General features: G+C 39.8%; 1 protein-coding gene across 1 annotated transcript in view; it reads right to left on the minus strand.

The window, feature by feature from the left end:
* Window positions 1-21,682, minus strand: part of CNTN3 (contactin 3) — a 247,909-nt gene that overhangs the window by 216,784 nt on the left and 9,443 nt on the right. The window lies entirely within an intron of this gene.

Genomic DNA, 21,682 nt, shown 5'->3' on the forward strand with positions numbered 1-21,682 from the left:
GGGGGGGGAGCTCTTTTCTCTCCTATCTTGAAATGCTCAGTAAAGTTGCAGAGAATGAATAATCAGACTAAGAGACAAAGACAACCCATGAACAGATGACAAAGAAAATGAGACAGAAAATAACCCCCGAAAGCCCAGAAACCATTTTGGCTACTTAACTAAGTAATAACATTACAACATTAATAAAAATGTTTCCCATAATAACTGGAATAATAAAACAACATAATACTGAAAATAATCATTGAAATGATGAAAAAGCAGCAAAGCCACCACATGAACCCCATGTGCCCACATCTTTTCTTTAATCTCCACCACGCTCTGTGAGGTAAGTACCGTAATTATTCCCAACGCACAGAAGAGAAGTGTTGAATATAAGAGTGGTTAGGTGAAGTGAGCAAGTACACACAGCTTTTCAGAATGTACACGCTGGAGGGCTTCCCTGGTGGCGCAGTGGTTGAGAATCTGCCTGCTAATGCAGGGGACACGGGTTCGAGCCCTGGTCTGGGAGGATCCCACATGCCGCGGAGCAACTAGGCCCGTGAGCCACAACTACTGAGCCTGCGCGTCTGGAGCCTGTGCTCCGCAACAAGAGAGGCCGCGATGGTGAGAGGCCCGCGCACTGCGATGAAGAGTGGCCCCCGCTTGCCGCAACTAGAGAAAGCCCTCGCACAGAAACGAAGACCCAACACAGCAAAAATAAATTAATTAATTAATTAACTCCTAAAAAAAAAAAAAAAAGAATGTACACACTGGAGATTATCTGATTCCAGTCCATGTAGTGATACCCTCTGGACTTCTGCCCAGTGAATTTGGCCTTGCCATTAATCTGGTCTTTGGGAGGTAATAAAAAAGAATACACACTGGAGATTATCTGATTCCAGTCCATGTAGTGATACCCTCTGGACTTCTGCCCAGTGAATTTGGCCTTGCCATTAATCTGGTCTTTGGGAGGTAATCTATGTCTCACCTAATAGGAATGCCTTTGTTTAGTGTGAGGCCTGGTCACCTGGGTCTGAGGGTGGGAGCGGCCACACCTGATAGTCCTTGATGGGGGCTGACCAAACTAGAAAGACCAACCACATGACTGACAGTAGGAGATTTGGTCACATGGGATGAGGTGACTTGGAAACTGCTCTCAACCCCATATGCAATCAATCAACCATGACTGCAGAATGAAGCCCCAGTAAAAACTTTGGATGCTGAGGTCTGACGAGCTTTCTGGTTGCCAATACTCCTCGTGTGCTGTCACACATCAACACCAGGATGGTGTTGGACACCCTGTTGTCCTGGGGACAACAAAAGCTTAGCATTCAGGACTCTTCGAGAGTCTGCCCTATGCTTCTCTTCGTTTGGCTGATTTTAATATGTATCTTTTCCCGGTAATAAACCATAATCATGAGTATAATAGCTTTCAGTGACTCCTGTCAGTCCTTCTCGTGAATAACCAAACTCAGAATTCACAATTGATGATATAAATGAGGGCAGTCTGGGGACTGTGCACTCAAACTTCAAAGTCTGGCTAACTCTGGGAAGCCTTCCACTGCAACATCACCATGCAGTTAACCCTTACTACTGCCCACCATGATTTAAGAAAGCAGTGGGCTATCCTTGGAAGTCCCTGGTTTTTGTTTTCGTTTTTGTTTTTTGCTTTACAATGTTGTGTTACTTTCTGCTGTTTAACAAAATGAAATCAGCTATACATACACATATATCCCCATATCCCCTCCCTCTCGCATCTCCCTCCCACCCTCTCTATCCCACCCCTCTAGGTGGACACAAAGCACCGAGCTACGCGGCTGCTTCTCACTAGCTACCTATTTAACATTTGGTAGTGTATATATGCCCTGGTTTTTATTGTATACAAGTCCCTGGTTTTTATTTACACATAAGGGGAAAACGTCACAAGGAAAAAGAAAATCTCACTTTTCCTTTGTGGAAAAGGACAACCTCCAGAAGAAAGGAATTTTGAAACAGCTACTAATCAAATAGTCCCTAATCAAAAAACCAATGCTGTCATTTTCTTGAATTTTTTCCCTTCAAACAGTTTACTGCATAAAAATAAATACAAAAATGACAGTGTTTTATTAATTTGAACATACTTCTGTCTGTTACAATGTCTGTAAATATTTGCAGAGAGGGTGGATTCTTCATAGCATGTTTTCTAGTGCAATGGCTTCTGATTTATTTGCAGTGACTTACATATTTTATTCATTTAGGAGATGGTATAGCATCAATGTCCTGACAAACTGATGTACACAGGGCTTGAAAGCAATAACATTTTAACATAATGGCATACATCTGAAACTAGCAGGTAAGCTGGGGAAGAAAACCAACAGAAGGAAAATTGGGTCTAGATAAGAAGGGGGTGATTTCAATGCAAAAGACAAAGAGAGGTTTTTTAACAAATTTCCTACAAGTGACCATAATGAAAACCCAAACATTCATCATCATCCAATAAAAGTCAAATTCCCAAATGATGTTCTAATTCTTCTCTAGAGACTGCTATAAATTTTAGATGATGGTATTAAATACTTAGAAACATTTTTTTCTGAGACCCTTTTGAAAGAGGAATGATAATAGCTAATTTGCTAACATTTATGTGCCAGGCACTGTGTCAGCCTCATCTCCCTATTCCCAGGCTGCCTTTGACCCATCCCCTACTTTCTGAGGTCCAGCTGCACTGCCATCCTTGTCTTTGCCTCTCAGACATGCTGAGCTTTGGGTTGACCTTCCTTCTTCTTGTGCTCTGGTTTCCTTTTGTCATTCAGAACTCAGCATAACTGCCATCTTCTCAGCTTAAATGAGACTGCCCCTTCCCCCCCTCTAAGTCATTACTCACCCCTCACTTCCACCACATATCAGCTGTCTCTCACTACCTGTAAACAGTATACACTTTTATATGAGCGGCTGTTATTTATCTGTATCTAATTCATTGCTGCCTCCCCAACTCCTAGAACATGGCAAATATTCAATGTGTGTCTGCTGAATGCAAAATTAAGATGAATGAAGAAATTCCCGCAATGACTCAATATAAGGCAGATATTAATTTACAGCTGATGACTGATAAAGCTAAAATTTTAATTCCGGAGCTTATTTTCTAACCTGATAGCTGTTTGGCCTCCCCAGAAGAAATGAGACCCAGAGAGGTTATATAACCAACCAAGGTAACACAGTGTTTTAGTGAGAGACCTGGGATCACACCCCAGTGGTCACAGTCTTGGTTTGTTTCCATTTCCATTAAACCACACTCTTCTAAATATGCTCAAAGGTGAAAATTAACCGTCAGTTTGCTTCTTCGACTTCAGTATTTCCTGATGATACTGGAGTTAACAGCCTACGAGGCACATACCCGCCATTTCTGAAATTTAAGGCTCCTAAAGGCTTTTCAGACCATCAGCGGCCATTCAAGAGTCTCCAACGACTCCTAAAATTTAAGTACAAATTAATAATCAGGAACTTCCCTGGTGGCTCAGTGGTTAAGAATCCGCCTGCCAATTCAGGGGATGTGGGTTCGAGCCCTGGTCCAGGAAGATCCCACATGCCACGGAGCAACTAAGCCCGTGTGCCACAACTACTGAGCCTGTGCTCTAGAACCCATGCACCGCAACTACTGAGCCCGCGTGCCACAATTACTACTAAAGCCTGCGCACCTAGAGCCCATGCTCCGCAACAAGAGAAGCCGTCGCGATGAGAAGCCCGCGCACCGCAACGAACAGTAGCGCCCCGCTCGCCGCAACTAGAGAAAGACTGTGCGCAGCAATGAAGACCCAACGCAGCAAAAATAAAAAATAAAATAAATAAATTTATAAAGAAAAGAAATCAAACATGACAGGTTGGTCCATGCTTCATACTCAGAAAAGACACAAAGGCCACTCAATCTTGTTTCCCCAGAATAATATCGGTGATGAGAGATGCTGGGTTATAATGTTCTAGTCTCCTGCTGGCAATATAAGCTTAAAAGGAAAAGATTCTGAAGTTTTTGCTAACCTAAAGGAAATTATCCAACAGTTTCTTCAAAGCTAATTTTGATCCTCCAAAGGACAAAACCTTGACTATTCATACAGATATTCATAACCAGCAAAAAGCAGCTTGGCTGAAAACAGAAGGGGGCCTCATGCCTAACTAAACGGATTCAGTGTAACATTTAGATTGATGCTAAACTTTACTTTTTGTGACGGGGGCATTTTTTTGATATGCTGGCCTGGCTCCTAAGCTCCATTTTAAGTTTACAACCTAAAATAAAGGGCATATAACACTTCTGAACAGGACTAATAATTCCAAAAATCCAATCCTGAGGTGTTTTTTTTCCCCTCCAAACACCCAGAGGCTACTAGTAATAACTCCCTTTGAATGTAAGTACAAGCTTTACGAGCTCCTAAGGTAATGTCACTAAAAGATCAAGCTGTGGCCAATCAATTCTAATGGTCATACTCCATACAATTTCTATGAAGAATGATGGAGAGGAACAAAGGATTGCAGGCAGTTGCATTACTTTTACTAAAAGAAATAAAAGTCCTAAAATACTACAGTGTTATCTCTGAAATTCCTACAGAAAAGGAAAACATACCCCATTTTCTCTTGCTGACTTACATTATAGCTACATGCCACAAAAAAGGAGGAAATGAAGAGGGTAAATCCAAAAAGAGAGCTAGGGTTGGTAGTGCTGTTTAAGGCAGAATGTAAATAAGAGGGTGGATCTAGAAAGGAATATTCAATGTACTTAAAAGAGATACCTGACCCAAACAGAAGGATCTCTAGCCCAGATCAGAGAAAGTAAAATAATATGCTGCCAGTGAGATGAGATCTAAATTCCAGGCCTTACTATTCCACACGAAAAAAAATTTAAGATGGAAACACTCTGTAGCAGTGGGACATCACCTTTGATTTTGGCATCGGCGGTCTACAGCTAGAAAATGCTTAAAAAAAAAAGCAAGGGATGACTAGAATAAAATTCCATTTATATTCTTCCAATGTCAGGGGAGGCTGAAAAATTCAATCTTAAGATAATTCATTTCTTTAACAAATATCTGAAGGCCAGACAGGCACACCATGTGCAAAACTAGCTGTGGCAGATACTGTCAGTTGTCTATACAGCAGTTCTTCCCTAATGGTTTTCCTTGCCTTCAGAACTTGCCTTTTCATCAGAGATGCTGAAAGCACCGGATATGTTACCTTTCCAGGACTCTTCGTAGTTTTTGACTGGAAAGAAGGGTAGACAGGGGAGATTGGGTTATGAGACCAGCAACAGCCAAAAAGGGGTGTATTAGTTTGCTAGGTCTGCCAAGACAGAGTACCACAAACTGGGTTGCTTAAGCAACAGAACTTAATTTGTCTCACAGTTTGGCGGCTAGAATTCTCAAATCAAGGTGTGGGCATGGTTGATTTCTTCCGAGGGCCCTGAGGTGAGGATCTGTTCCAGGCTTGTCTCCCTGGCTTATAGGTGTCCTCGTCTCCCTGGGTCTCTTCACCTCATCTTCCCTCTCTGTGCGTCTCTATATCCACATTTCCCCCCTTAATAAGGATACATCCATAATGGATTTGGGTCCACCCTGATTATCTAATCTTCACTAATTACATCTGCAATGACCCTGTGTCCAAATAAGGTCACATTCCGAGGTCCTGAGGATTAGGGCTTCAACACACAAATACTGAGGGGATACATTTCAACCCATAACAAGAGGTAAAGGAAAATCTGCTAGAGGCCTCTAGGAAAGGGTCCTCACATCTTTGAGCTCTTGAACCAACATGAATCACATTAACTCTAAACATCATGTGTTGGAAAAATAAACCTCTGACTCATCATCTGCAGCTCAATCTACTGTAACTCACATGCTAAAAAAAAACAGGGACAAGACAATATAGCACACTTTAGATGAGAAAGAATAAAACACGAGGAATAACTAATTCATCCATTCCCCACACCTGGAAATGTTATCAAGCAATTAGGTTAAAAGGAAAAATGCTGGAGTATGACATATATCTGGAGTATGACAGCGTGACAGAGGGCAATAGAAAGTGATAAAATTCTTTAAATTGCTAAGTTAATATTAATGGTTTACTACTTGATTTGCTCAATCGTTACTTCATGCTTTGTCCATAAACAGAAATGGAGAAACTGCATGAAAAGCAGTATTCAATAGTTACGGAATTAGAACTGAAAGTGGCTGTTTAAGCTTTACAAGTACTAGAAATAAATGTTCACATAAATGAATGCTCCTCCCTAAAGTGGCAGATCCCTTTCAACGCATGACAATTGTTTTAAACCAAGAATTGTATTTTTCCTCTCACTGCAACCCGCCTACAAAAAACACAATAAGGCTCATACCCATACACGTTTACTTACCTAATAGTCATGTTTAAGGTTAAATATCTGGACTTTAGCACTTCAGTAAACCAATCACAGATTTTGATGAAAGTTGTCGTCTGTTTCACTGGGTGGATGAATATTCAGTATGTAATATAGTTGAGCAAAATAAGAGAATTTGGGAATACTTCTGAGGGCAGCTAATATTTGATCTTGATGCTTTTAATCCAATGGCTATATTTCTGATTTGTGAAATATCTTTATATTTCAAGGATACGTTTAACCAATTTACAGTCATATTGCAGGAAATAATGTACCGGGGAGAAAACAAACTTAGAGGAGATGGGTTGAAGTCTTAGTAGATTAAAATGTTTTCATAATACTCTGTCTTTCTTTATTTAAATACATGTTATTGTCTTTTTATGTATGTGAGTTTTAGTACTTTTGAATCTCCCTGACATCTTTCCATAATACCCAGTCCATAATTATACCTTTCTTGCTAGATGGCTTAATAGCAACTCCACAAGATAAAAAAAATGTTACAGTACTATTGTTTGATGCAGTGTGCCATGTGTACAATCCACCCAGGAATACACAATCCATGACTCATTTATTTGAAAAGAAAAAAACACTTATAACTCCACTTTCTATTATACCAACTTTTACTGAGTATCTCTGAAGTGTGCCAATTCATAAGGTTCTCCCCAATCATACTGAATTGAAAACACTTCATTAATCAACTCTTTTAAAAACATTTCTTTAGTATACTTCTCTCAAAGAATTTAATAGAGCTGATTTTATTTGTGGTTTCTCTTCTTTACCAAAGAGATTGGGTCAAGGCTTTCTGGGGCCCAAGCATGACTTTCTTCGTGTATTTTAGAAAGAATGTTTCAGATCAAACTCTAGTTGAAGGCCATTGTTTTCTATGAAAAAATAATTATACAATAAAGAATTCCTATGGTTGTAATGGAGAAGCCATTAAGAAGTAATGGGAACTGGTGATTGCATTTTGTAGTATTTTTGCAGCTGTAATCTCATAAAGTAGAAAAGAGCATACTCTTTTTCCTGACTGTACCTCCATAAGCAGAAGCCAGCACTGTGTTTGTAAATGTCTAAGTATATGAAATACCAACTAGATCTCTCTTCCCACTTCTTTCCTCAAACAAGGATCCTGCTTTTATATTTCTAGACCACTGAGGGGAATTAAGCTGGGTTGTAGGGTAGATACAAGAAAGCAGGACAAAGGACAACCACTCCCAAAACTGTATTTGGAACTACGGGTGTTGGTGGGGGAAAGTTTCTCAGAGTTGCAGAAACTTAAATAGTTAAATAAATTTTCAAATTAATTTTCATTTGATCCACAATTAAGATTTATTTTTCATCATGATTTATTATAGACACAGTGTGCATGTGTATACACACCCATACAACTGATTAAAAAGTTTCTGGAAATAATACTAATTCTCACTGCATGCTGAATCATAACATTTTTTCTATTCTCTTCTATTCTATTCCATTTTCTACCCCCAATTTGATAATCCATGGTCTAGAAGCATCCTCTCTTGTCCCCAGTGTCCTAGATTATTACTTTTTGGCGGGGGAGTGGAATTGTAATGATTACAAGGTATTTCTTTCATTTCCTTCACTTAAGAATGATACCAACCTTGGCAATGAAGGAAAAGAACCAACCACATTCAAAATGGTGGTTGCAAGATGTAGTGATGACAAGAGAGCCTTTTCCAAATCTGTTTAACAGCTACATCCTCCGCAGGGTCGGGGAGAACAAACAATATTGTGCACTACTCCTAGCCTTGGCAATGAAGGAAACATTTTATTCTAAAAAACAGTGCTCCTCAGTTCTGTATAATATGGAGCAAAATCCCTCAACATAAATACTTCATAAACACATGCACAGTCTCCAATGTCAACAAAGAAAAAATAAACACTGACCATCAGGCCCTATTCTAGACACTTTGCATCTACCAAGTCACCTAATTCTAAGTGAATATTAAACACTGAATAAAAAATGGTACTCATTTGAATGTTATTGCTTTCATTAATACTGACATGGATTATAAATAATAATCCTGAGGGCTGGTGAGGATGAGTTACATCTCTCTATATTTTTGGTACCACCATTCTGGAGAACCTTTTGGTGGTAGGTATGAGATGCTACAGTCATGTAGGAAGTCTAAAGAAACTCCAGTAAATTACTTCATTAATCCTTCCTCCATATAACCATTTAGTAGCAATCTTTCCCCATTCTGAATTCTTAGAACAATTTTTATGCATTTCATTCACCACAATTTCCCTAGCCTACTACATATTACCTTTACTTGTTTCTCACTCACAACCCCTCCATCCCCAGTCTTTAAACTTTTATAAGATAGTGACTATATTTAACACACATTTCAACCCCCGCTAAGCATCCCCATCATATTGTATATATTGCATAACTTGGTAAATTAACATTTGAAAAGAAGTGTGTGTGTTTATGCTTCACTGCAAATGGTTTTAACTTACAAAATGTTATTGCTGATCAAAGAAAGAATCTGGCCACTCTCAGGACAATTCTATAAGCAACTATCCTATCTCCAACTGGGATATGTATATGCAACTACAAAATAATCCATTACATGAAAATATGAACTTACAGAAGCTAACTGAGTAACTGCATCTCTGACTCTTAGAAATACCCCCACTGTGTTCTTACAGTCAAGGCATTCACTGTTATTAGGTGGCTATTTCTGTTTGGGCAATTTGCAGGATCTTGGTCACCGACAATTCAGCCACTCCCTCAGAGTACTGAAAACACAGGTACTAGGCAGGAGCTGCTTCCCTAAAGCCACATATGAATGGCACTTTTATAAGCAACAGCACTTTATTAGTTATCTCTTGTATAATTTCTGAGTGCTGAAGCAAAGCGCCATTTCTGGATTTTAATGACTTGTTTGAAAAGCCACCAGAGTCATTAAAAAAAAAAAAAAGTTGAGCTTCTGGTAGGCTGTTTATTGCCCAGATCTCCAAGGAAGTTTTCTGTGCTTAAAGTTACTTTCAAGAGGGGTTTCAAGAGGGTTTCAAAACATCAGCATTTGCACAAGTTTTACCATTCCATGGAGTGGATCTCTTTGCAAAATAACCCCACATCTGTGATACACCATTTATGTGAACCACAAATTTACTTAACATGTAACCAGCATGGAATTCTTACTTTAGTCTAATTCTTCTAAGGTTAGGATAGAATGTTAGGATTTCAATCAGTCACCTGTTGGCTGCCTGAACACACTCCACAGTTCTGTCTCTTTATCTCAGAATTTGAGCTTTACTTAGGAAGCCACATTTGTTTTTCAGATAGAACCTGAGCTAGATTGTCTTTTCAGGGTTTTGTAAATCTGAGATTCTTTAATTACATGAAACGTGTATGATGTGACCCATCATATATATTTGGAAACTTTGGTTTGGACTCATTTAAAAATCCAAATGTATTTGGCACAAAGTCAAATTTCACCTTTAAAAAAACTCATAGGTCTAGCAATACTGGGCCTTCTTTCTCTCCTGGCACGTCTCATCTGGGCACTGTCATACAGAGAGAGCACATTCTCAGCTTTCCCTGAAGGCAGCCCTACACGGAGTAACACATTCCGGGTTATCAGTAAGAACTGCACCTATAATTATGTGCAAAATAATTGTGTTTACCAAATAAGTTGTCTTGAACTGATTGATACCATCCTTCTGCCTGGAATGCTTCCCCAATCTATCATTCAAGACACAGAGTCTCTTTTGATAGTCCAGCCAAAATTAATCCCACTTTATCAGAAATTCAATTGGATTATACCTCTCTCAAGCCTCTGTATTTTCGTAATTTGTGTGCAGGTTTCCTCCTTTTTCCCCAACCTATGGCTTTTTATTGCCTTACAGCAAAATACTTTGCCCACGGTAGTACAGTAAGTGCTTGACAAAAAATGATCTTAAAAAACATGTATTTATGCTTTAGGACAGGGGTCAGAAAACTATGGGCCATGGGCCAAACTCAACTGCCATCTGTTTTTTTATGACACATTATTCAAAAATATAATATTCCATGACATATGAAAATTATATGAAATTCAAATTTCAGTGTCCATAAATATAGTTTCATTGGAACACAGCCATGCTCACTCGTTTATGTATTGTCTATGGCTGCTTTCACATTACAGTAGCAGAGATGGGTAGTTATGACAGAGACCATATGGGCCATAAAGCCAAAAATATTTACTATCTGAATATTGTACAAAAATGTGTGCCGACCACTGCTTTAGGAAGGACCATGTCTATTAGCAGAACAGCGACTTTGCCTTGGGATAAACAAGATATTTTTCCCTAATACTTCCATCTAGCTTTAGGCAAGTCATTTAAGCTCTCAGAGCCCTGAGTTCTCTACTGTTATGCAGGAATGATACCAATATTATAGGGCTTTTCTTGCAAGGATAAGCAAAAAAATTTAATACAGCAGCAGTGCCATAAATGGTATTGCTATTGCCTATTTTTGCTTAGCCCTCACATAAAACTTTTAATTACCTCTGACTGAGGACTAGTAACTTATGACACTGTGGTCTGATAAATGACTTAATTCATTAGAGTCTCATACCTACATGGCAGGAAAAGTAGGATGGAATTGTCCTTATCTTCATGGTGGTTGTGAACACTGGCACCTGTGTTCTCTTAATCTGGTTTGAGCAAATAACTGCAAGTATTATGCCTAAGACAAAAGGTGCCTATTAATCTGTGGAGGGTGAAAACTTCAAAATATTTTTTAAAAAAGGAATCTTAATAACACCCATGGCACCAGTTCTCACTGAGAGACGATTCTCCAACAAGTATTTACTCTCCACTCTGTTTCCAAATAATTACTCACCAAAGCAGTATCAATGGAAAACTCAACAAAACCACAGCAAACAGCTTTCAAAAACCCCATGAAGCAGAAAAAAACATGAGATTCTCTTATACTGTTGTAAGAGGAATGTTTATTTTCTCTCTTCTCCCGTAATAGGAGTAATTGCCACAGCACTAAGGATTCTCATTTTACTCTGCTGTGTAATCAAGCACATAAAAAAGGCATGTGGGGCACTGCATATGCTGCACTAAATATTATATCTTAACTAAAAGATGGATGCTCACTCAGAAACCCATGCAGCACATTGTTCAACAGCCAACACTTCATAACTACCTACATAATTATGCTCTGCATATGACCACTTTTATATATTTCTTGTATATATGTTTGAGTTTAAATATCATGTGCAAGAGTGTGCACACACACATACATACTCATGGGATCAGAATGAAAAGCTCTGTTTTCCTATACAGTCAAAAAGTCAAAGTATTTAAAAATCCTATGAAAGAACCCCCAGTAATGAAAATCTCATTTGGAGGCGAAAATTCCAGGAGCCCTGCTACAAAAACTTAAGGCTAATATAGAAACACACAAAAAACACACATACTGCCATCTGTCTGTAAACCTCCCTGGGAGGCACATCAGATTGCCCTTTATGTTGTACAGAACAACAGAGTGTATGATGCCGCAATGAACAAGGTAGAACAGGGAAATGCTATTCCCAGTATTCAGGTGTTCTCTGAATAACTGTTGAAACTTACCAGTGCCCCATGTCCAGGGGCAAAATCAATCAACATCACAGGGGCAGCAACTGATCCCAGCGTTGCCTGGATGCATTAAGTCCAGTCAATAACAGCCTTCACCACCCCTCCTTGCTTGTAGGATTAGAGGAGCAAAGAGTGTTCACGTGCTTGGAATTAACAATGAATTAGTCACCAGAGCCACTCAAAACAGCAGCCTACAAATTCCACTCTCGCATGTCAACAGACACCATAAAGGTGTCCACACACAAAAAAGTGAATGGAGTCACAGGTTCAGAGGATGTGAATTCATGAGTCACTACACCATCTCACACCATCACACACCATGCCTTAAGTGTTCTTTCTTGACTACCTTCCACAGATGATGGGTCTTCAGTGACTATGCAATAGGACGAAGAAAAGAGCCACTTCTTCCTTGAAATAGTCTCCCAAGGTCACTCATCACAAGCTGGGGCTCAGGTCTACCTGAGACAGTCCTTTTTTTTTTAACTGTCCTTTTAGTTAAAAGGAACAAATTGCTTCCTGTTTAAGTGACAGGTGGGAATATTACCTTTGTCTCCAGCAGTGTCATAAATAAGAAAAGTAAACCCAGGTGGTATAAAGAGAAAGCAGTAAGTCAAATACCAAGATAAGAGCTTAATTCCTCAGCTGCCAGGCAGAAGCTGGAAGAGGAAGCACATTGGTAAATCCAGGGCCAAGGAGGGGTGCAGGAATTTTTTGTCTTTTCTTTTTTTGCCAAGATCAAGTTTGTAGTTTTTCCTTCTTTTTAAGCAATAAATACCCAAAATGTAGTGTGACCAAAAAGCAGTGTTTCACACTCAACAGATGCTTTTCAAAATGAATAGAATGTTGAGCAAACATTTTATTATCAGCAATATTTTAATCTTAACCATCTAACATGGAATTTTATAAGTAGTAGTATCGCACTGACCCAAAACTGCACGATTGCATTTGTAATCCAAGGGCAGTTATTTCAGGCTCCAATGATTGTGTCATTGACTTGAAAGATAAAAGAAATAATAAATAAAAAAGGATGTTGAATAATTTTCATTTATATATTTATCTACTGAGGGACAAATAAATTCTAACATTTCAGCCATTTATAGACGTCATTTACCTTCTCACTTTCACTGACACCCTTCAAAGAAATAAATGTGGTGCTTCTTGTGGGCATTGTTAGCTAGCCTTCTGTAAAAACAAAAGAAAACTGGCAGTCACTGGACAATTATCCACCACAGAAAAATGACTAAGCCTCTCCTTGCCACAGTTGGCAAATAAAAAGTTGTTCAATAATGTGATACTGCTTTAAGCTTATGGAAAGCCATATCAGAACAGATAAAATGGCTATCTTCTCCTATAGTTTCTTCAAATTATACACAGAGAAACTTATATATGTAAAGATGCATCCATAATTTGATTGTTCCCTACCACATAAAATAATTTTAAATTTAAAAATATCTTTATCTAAAATAGCATCCAGTGTTGCATATCTAAAATCACAAAGTTCTGTCACTTGACACTGTCTCAAGCTTAAACTGTGGACTAATGATCAAAGAAAGCAACATGCAGAAGTGAACATAAATTGTATCTGCATGTCTCATGGGTGGGGAGGAAAAAGCAACAGGGCACCTTAGGGTTCCCCAACAAAACGGGATTAAGGAGCCCTGCCACTTCCCCAATTAAAATATGCAGCAGTTTTTGAGTAAGAATCCATATTACTTTTCAAAGGTTTTCCTTTGAAAGTAATATGGATGCAAAACTGGTGCCTTTTTATGGACATTTTGTTACATCCAAGCTACGAATTTATGGAAATGGGAAGGGGGTTTAGGTGCAGGTGAGGCTTGGAAAAGGTGAATGGCCAGTGGCAGGTGATCCTAGAAAGTGGGGAAAGGGATCCCCATGGAATACCCCTCAGGCTTTTTCACTGTCACAGGATCCGAATGATATATTAAGAAAAAAAAAAAAGTTTTATAACTGAGAGAAAACAAAAGATAAAAAGTATGTAAGAGTTGGACACCACACAGCTGACGTGAGAATTAGAGAAAAACATAGTAGAACACCTTGCACAGTGCCTACCACTGAGGACAGCCAAGCAATGATGGGCATTGTTTTTATGCAGGCTCAGAGGCACTGATTGACAGCTGCTATTTGTGAGGAAACAGCTGATTTCCACACTGGTGATCATTTCCAAACACTCAGCAGTGAGCTGGATGAATCAGCAGAGTCACTTGAAGCGATACACATTAGTGGGTGTCCACAGTTCATTCCAGAAAAGCACTTGACAGTCCTCAAGAGGGAAAGACAAAGGAGATAAACACAGAGGCCAGGGCTAGAATTGTATCATGAATGGCAATGTGTCCCTCAGCCAGCTGGCCCACCAAGGCAATCCTGAGCCAATTAACACCAACTAAGCCTCCCACTTTTTGACTTTGGAGCAGCTCTATCTACCTCACAGGCACCATTTTCCTTTCGGGCACCCCAGTCTCCCTGGGGCAACACTTTCTGTCAATTCACTTGAGCTTATTCACCTGGAGAGCAAGTAAAAGATGCTGAGAATACATAAAAATGTTTTCAATACACAACTCCTTCTGGTGCACACCTAGTCTGTTGTGCGCACACACACACACACAAACACACACACACACATCTGCCTCCCAAACACTGCAAAGTATCAACACTCTCCCTTACCCAGCACCACAGAGGAACCATCTGGTTCTTTGCTGTAGGAGGATCTACAACACAGCATACTCAGAAAAGGCTTAGTGCAGCTGAAAGCTCCACAGACAGAAACTCAGGCAATCGAGAACAAGACAGCACTGGACCAGTAACTCGTTAACGGGCTGTGTGTGAGAGAGGGCCTGAAACACTCTGAACTGTACTGTTCTCAATGACAATGTGAGCAAAGCCCGCAATACAGAAGCATGTGTACAAAAGCATATGTATGTGTATGAGCATAAATACAATCCAGTTTCACCAAAGATTACTGTTGTCAATGTGTTTCCTTTTTTTCTTACCAACTATTTCTTCTTGGTATCACTATGAAGACACCACCCCTTGATCTCCTGCTGTGATACCCCAGCAATGCACACATACACACACGTGCACACACACACATACACACACACATAAACTGGGTTTTAATCTTTTGGTTTCAACAGACTTCCAGCTCATATCACCCAGACACTCTTCAAGCACCTCAAAACTCAACATGCCCAAGACACATCCAAATCCCTTCCTCCTTCTGTGTTTCTTATTTCTGTTAATTTTCTCATTATCTCCCCACTCAACTTCAAAACCTCAAAGTCCCCTTCAACAATCTCTTCTCCCTTACCAGGCACAACCATCCAATTGTCCGTCACATCCTTTCAGCTGTGTCTCTGTAATTTCTCTCATCTCCGATCTTATCTTTTTGACTCCACCTGCCCTAGTCTGGGCATATGTTATCCCTCACTTGACAGTAACTTCCAAGCAGGCCTTCTTTCTTTTAGTTTTTCTTCCTTCCAATGTATCCTACAAACATCCTATTGGGGCAAAGGTCTGTATATAGCAAAGCTAAGATGCCAACATTCCTGACTTAGCAACCTCTAGGCCCAACCTTTTTATCCAGCCTTCCTCTACCTCTTCTCTCCAAGTGTGTGATGGGCAGAATTTAGATTTATAATTTCCAATGGAAGCATAACTATAGTTTATAACACTGTATTCTAAAAGGAAAGTTTGCTGAGAGAGTAGAACTTAAATTTTATCACCAAAAAAGAAAGATACGGGGGTTTCCCCGGTGGTGGCGTAGTGGTTGAGAGTCCGCCTGCCAATGCAGGGGACACGGGTTTGTGCCCCGGTCTGGGAGGATCCCACATGCCGCGGAGCGGCTGGGCCCGTGAGCCATGGCCGCTGAGCCTGCGCATCCGGAGCCTGTGCTCCGCAACAGGAGAGGCCACAACAGTGAGAGGCCCGCGTATCGCAAAAAAAAAAAGAAAGATACATAACACATATACAAGTTTACATTTTCTAGTAATAAGAAAGGAAAATTAAACAGGTGAAATTAATTTATTTGTATATTGTATATATCCCAATATATCAAAATATTATCAATCTAATATGCAATCAATGTAACTGCTAATGGAATGTTTTCTATCCTTTTTTCATAATATGTCTTTGAAATCCAGTGTGTATTTTACACTTATGACAACTCTCAATTTGGATTAGCCATGCTTCAAGAGATCAATAGGCCCATGTGGCTAGTACCAAACACACTGGGCAGTGCAGATCTAGAGAAATATAGTCTGCGTTTGAAACCTGGCTCCACTTAACTGCATGTGACTTTAAGCAAAGTAATAATCTCTCTGTACCTCAGTTTCCTCATGTAAAGTAACAAAAATAAAGTTATTAGGAGAATTAAATGAAATTAATTAACACAAACAGATTGCTTAAGCTGGGGTTGACATGCAATACATTCCAATATACACTGATCGTCATTATTAACAAAGCTACTGCATTCTTGCCACAAATACATATAACTAGGAGCCAACTCTATTTTACACTTTGCTCCAACCGTGAATGATTTTTTTCTGCCTGACTGAATGTTTGTGTCCTCCCCAAAGTTCATATGTTAAAGCCCCAACCCCAGAGTGGTGACATTAGGAGGAAAGGCCCTTGAGAGGAAATTAGGATTAAATGAAGACATGAGGATGGGGTCCTCATAATAGGATTAGTGCCCTTATAAGAAGAGACCATAGAGCTTGCTCTTTGTCTCTCCCTGCCTTGTGAGGATACAGCAAGAAGAGAGCCAAATGCAAACCATGAAGAGTGTCCTGTGAGGAAGTGATCAGCCGGCACCATGATCTTGGACTTCTCACCCTCAAGAGTTATGAGAAATAAATTTCTGTTTAAGCCACTCAGGCTATGGTATTTTGTTATAGCAATCTAAACAGACTAAGACACTGCCTTGTTCTCTTAGATTATGTCCAGTTTTAACATAATGGTTATATCCATGGGCTATGGAATGAAGCTGTCTTATAGATTACTCTTTGACTTCCCTTATTAGCTGTGTGAATTTTAGGAAATATCTTAACTTCTCAGAACCTCAGGCCCTCATTTACAAAATAGGGATCACAAGAGCACAAGGTTCAGAGGATACAACTCAGGCAAGGCCCTTTGCTCAGTGCTTGGTACAAAGCAAGCACTCACTACATGTTCACTCTAATTATTATTATATTAAGACCCATATCAAATGCTGTTCTCTCCATAAATATTTTTTCTTCCTTCCTTTCTATAAGATCTGTCTTCTTAGAGCTTCCATGCCAGTTTTTTAGTATTTTTCTTAAATAGGATCCTAAATCTTAGCATTTTTTTCTCCTCTCATTGTTTGCATGTGCCTTCTTTCCTTCCTAGACAGAGAGCAACGCGAATGATTCATCTTGGACTCCTCCACAGCACTTACCACAATGCCTCACACAAAGCAGACACTCAGTAACTGCCTGTCAAATGGCAACTCTGGTCGCAATGTATGAGATGCACTGTAGAAAGGAAGGAAAAGCAGGCAGAAAGATGAGGAACAAGGCCAGGGCAATAGTTGAGATGAGACATAATAAAGACAGGACCTGCCTACGGAAAGGTGTACTGGAAGTGGGAATAGGGATGGGGTGAGAATAGGGGACAATGAAGAGGAAGAGTAATTTAGTGTAACAGCATAACCACTGCCTTCCCTTTGCAAAACATGTGTCAATTGACTAGAATCAAGATTCCTTTTGTTGTGGCTTGTATAAATGCATACATATGTGTGAGTAAGTTCACCATTATTCATGAGTTAACACTTAAGAATGCACCCTTACATACCAGGAACCCAAATCCATTTAGCTCTGCTAATACAATTCATGGAAAGACGTAATTTGCACAGGGGTACTTAAAAACACTTTCATATGATGAGTACTTTAAGACTGCTTAACACTTAGGCAATAGTCAATCAAACTGGTTTGAATGAGCACTTTATTTGCAGGAGTCAGTGAACCAACCAACAGATACTTTCGAGACAACAGCTACTTTAAGAGCTAAATAAAATTATGGGTTTTATTTAAGCTTATGTGTTTGTTGAACTCTAATAGCATTTCAAATACACATTATTCCAAAGCCTTCTTAGGCACCATGAAGCTTACAAAAATGCAATAGGTGGAGATCAAGGTTATAGGAACAAAACACACCAACAATGTTGCCTTTTTCCCCCCTGATTTTCACATGCATACTCTGATAAGCCATCAAGATTTAAACAGGATAAATGAAAAGCAATTCAAGATGTAGGCAATTGAGGGAATTATCTGAAGTAAGTTTACTGGTGAAAACACGGAGGATATCAAGATTTATAAGCAGAGATCACTGACATCTCCATTTCACCAGTGTCAATGCTATCAAATCATATTACACTACACACACAAAAATACTATAGAAAAAAATGACAGTCATTTGAGCTTATGACAACAGTTTACTTGAAGTGCCACATCCAATGCCACAAACTCATTTTCCCAGTGATTACAGGGTGGCGGTATTAGAACCAATTGAAAAATATTCCCCAATTATCTCAGAGAGAACTTGGAAAGTTTATTTTGCTTCCAAAGCTTTCCTTAATCACTATTTGTATGACAGACTAGCACAGAAAGACTTTCACATTAAGATGACAAAGAACAGGATGGAATATATGATTAAGGGCACTCAAAGATGTGTACCAGTAGGTTCGGTTTGTATTTGCACACAAACTACTGGCTTTAAAACAAACAGAGTTTATGATTTGCAAATGCAGCCCAAACATGTGTCTTTTGTTTGTATATATTGTCCATTATACACTACACTGTTAAAGGAAGCCAAGGCTCATCTCATGCTTGATGATCACGCATTTTATCCTTATTTATAATATCAACAATTTTTAAAAAGTAATTTAATCTAGGTGATCTAAATCGTCTCGTAAAGGTATGCTCTCATAGTCTCAGTTATAATACATTTAGGGATACCTACGAGTGGACACAAGCCTTCACTGCCTTGGTAACTCCTGAAAGAGGCCAACATAAATTTCATAGGTTAATGCAGCTCTGTGGAATAGGGTTATGCCAGGTCATAGAGGCTAGAGGTGGGGCATTTACCGCTTTTGATGATGTTTAAGCCAGAAAGGGGGAGGGGTGGGAGACATGTCAAGATGATTTCATCAAGGACCTGGCGTCTTCTGATTTCTCTGATCTTAATGCAAGAATCAGCTTTTCCCTCAGGCTGGCTTCCCAGGTGATTATAGGTTAGCCACCTACAGCAAACAGGGTGTCCGGATTCCTCACTCAGATACACTGGGAGAAAGGGCACTTCCCACAAAGTCTGAACAAAAAGTTCTTGCATCAATCAAATCTTATGGCCAAAAACAAAATAAAAATCCCATGAGCTCAATGGCTTAAGCCAATCACTGGGGCAAATCAGACGGGTCCATATATGGAGCTCTGCATGGAGTCAATCTCTTCCAGGCCTCAGGGCTGCTTCATCATTGCAGAAAACAGTAGATATCAGAGATACCAACACAATATCCACTACAAGAAAGTTAAACACAACTAAAAATCATCTTCCCTTTTGCATTAATGGCTACTTATTTTCACAAGTAATTTCTAGCTACTACCAAAATAATAACAGATTGCAGTGCGTTGATTGTTCACTACAATTTTAAGAGAATAATTTGATGAAATACCAACACTAGAACTTTCACAGATATATGATATTTTCCATGATGGTGTTTTAAACTAGGCATCGACAATGATTTCAGTTATCCAAGGAAGCTTCCCTTTCCAAAAGACTTTCATTTGCCTTGTTAGCAGTCCCACTAAAAGATTAAAAGTAAAAACACAATAGTCTCTGCAAAGTTTAGAATTTCCACATGCATTGATTAAGGATTTGCCTACCTTCACCAAGTACTGACACCTGAAATCAGAACTCATCTGACAAGGGATTCAGTATTTGCTGCTAATACACACTCAGGAGACACAACTTTTCATGGGAAATCAGAAAGTCCCCATTAGTGGGTGTCTCTGTCTCACTGTGAGGACACAGACACTGGCAGTAGAAGTTCTGGGAAGCACTCCTTGGCTTGAGCCCTCCCAGAGTCTGTCATTAGCCCCAACAAAGAGCCCAGGTAGGCTCCAGTGTTGGGTTGCCTCAGGCCAAACAACCAACAGGGAGGGAACCCAGCCTCACCCATCAACAGTCAAGCGGATTAAAGTTTTACTGAGCTCTGCCCACCAGACCAACAGTCAGCGCTACCCACCACCAGTCCCTCCCATCAGGAAACTTACACAAGCCTCTTAGAGAGCCTCATCCACCAGAGGGCAGACAGCAGAAGCAAGAAGAACTACAATCCTGCAGCCCATGGAACAAAAACCACATTCACAGAAAGATAGTCAAGATGAAAAGGCACAAGGCTATATAGCAGATGAAGGAACAAGATAAAACCCCAGAAAAACAACTAACTGAAGTGGAGATAGGCAACCTTCCAGAAAAAGAATTCAGAATAATGATAGTGAAGAAGATCCAGGAATTTGGAAAAACAATGGAGGCAAAGATCGAGAAGATGCAAGAAATGTTTAACAAAGACCGAGAAGAAATAAAGAACAAAGAAACAGAGATGAACAATACAATGACTGAAATGAAAACTACACTAGAAGGAATCAATAGCAGAATAACCGAGGCAGAAGAACGGATAAGTGACCTGGAAGACAGAATGGAGGAATTCACTGCTGCGGAACAGAACAAAGAAAAAAGAATGAAAAGAAATGAGGACAGCCTAAGAGACCTCTGGGACAACAATAAACGCAACAACATTCGCATTATACGGGTCCCAGAAGGAGAAGAGAGAGAGAAAGGACCCAAGGAAATATCTGAAGCAATTATAGTCGAAAACTTCCCTAACATGGGAAAGGAAATAGCCACCCAAGTCCAGGAAGCGGAGAGAGTCCCAGGCAGGATAAACCCAAGGAGAAACACATCGAGAAACATAGTAATCAAATTGGCAAAAATTAAAGACAAGGAAAAATTACTGAAAGCAGCAAGGGAAAAACGACAAATAACATACAAGGGAACCCACATAAGGCTAACAGCTGATTTCTCAGCAGAAACTTTACAAGCCAGAAGGGAGTGGCATGATATACTTACAGTGATGAACGGGAAGAACCTACAACCAAGATTACTCTACCCAGCAAGGATCTCATTCAGATTCAATGGAGAAATCAAAAGCTTTAAAGACAAGCAAAAGCTAAGAGAATTTAGCACCACCAAACCAGCTCTAAAACAAATTCGAAAGAAACTTACCTAAGTGGGAAACACAAGAAAAGGACCTACAAAACCAAACCCAGGGCTTCCCGGGTGGTGCAGTGGTTGAGAGTCCGCCTGCCGATGCAGGGGACAGGGGTTCGTGCCCCGGACCGGGAAGATCCCACATGCTGCGGAGCGGCTGGGCCCATGAGTCATGGCCGTTGAGCCTGCGTGTCCGGAGCCTGTGCTCCGCAACGAGAGAGGCCACAACAGTGAGAGGCCCACGTACCGCAAAAACAAAAAAAAACAAAAACAAAACAAAACAAAAAAACCCAAAACAATTAAGAAAATGGTCATAGGAACATAAATATCGATAATTACCTTAAACGTGAATGGATTAAATGCTCCAGCCAAAAGACACAGGCTTGCTTTGCATGGATACAAAAACAAGACCGATATATGTGCTGTCTACAAGAGACC

Source organism: Lipotes vexillifer, unplaced genomic scaffold (genome assembly GCF_000442215.2).
Source record: "Lipotes vexillifer unplaced genomic scaffold, Lipotes_vexillifer_v1.1 scaffold1008, whole genome shotgun sequence".
NCBI classification, from domain to species: domain Eukaryota; kingdom Metazoa; phylum Chordata; class Mammalia; order Artiodactyla; family Lipotidae; genus Lipotes; species Lipotes vexillifer.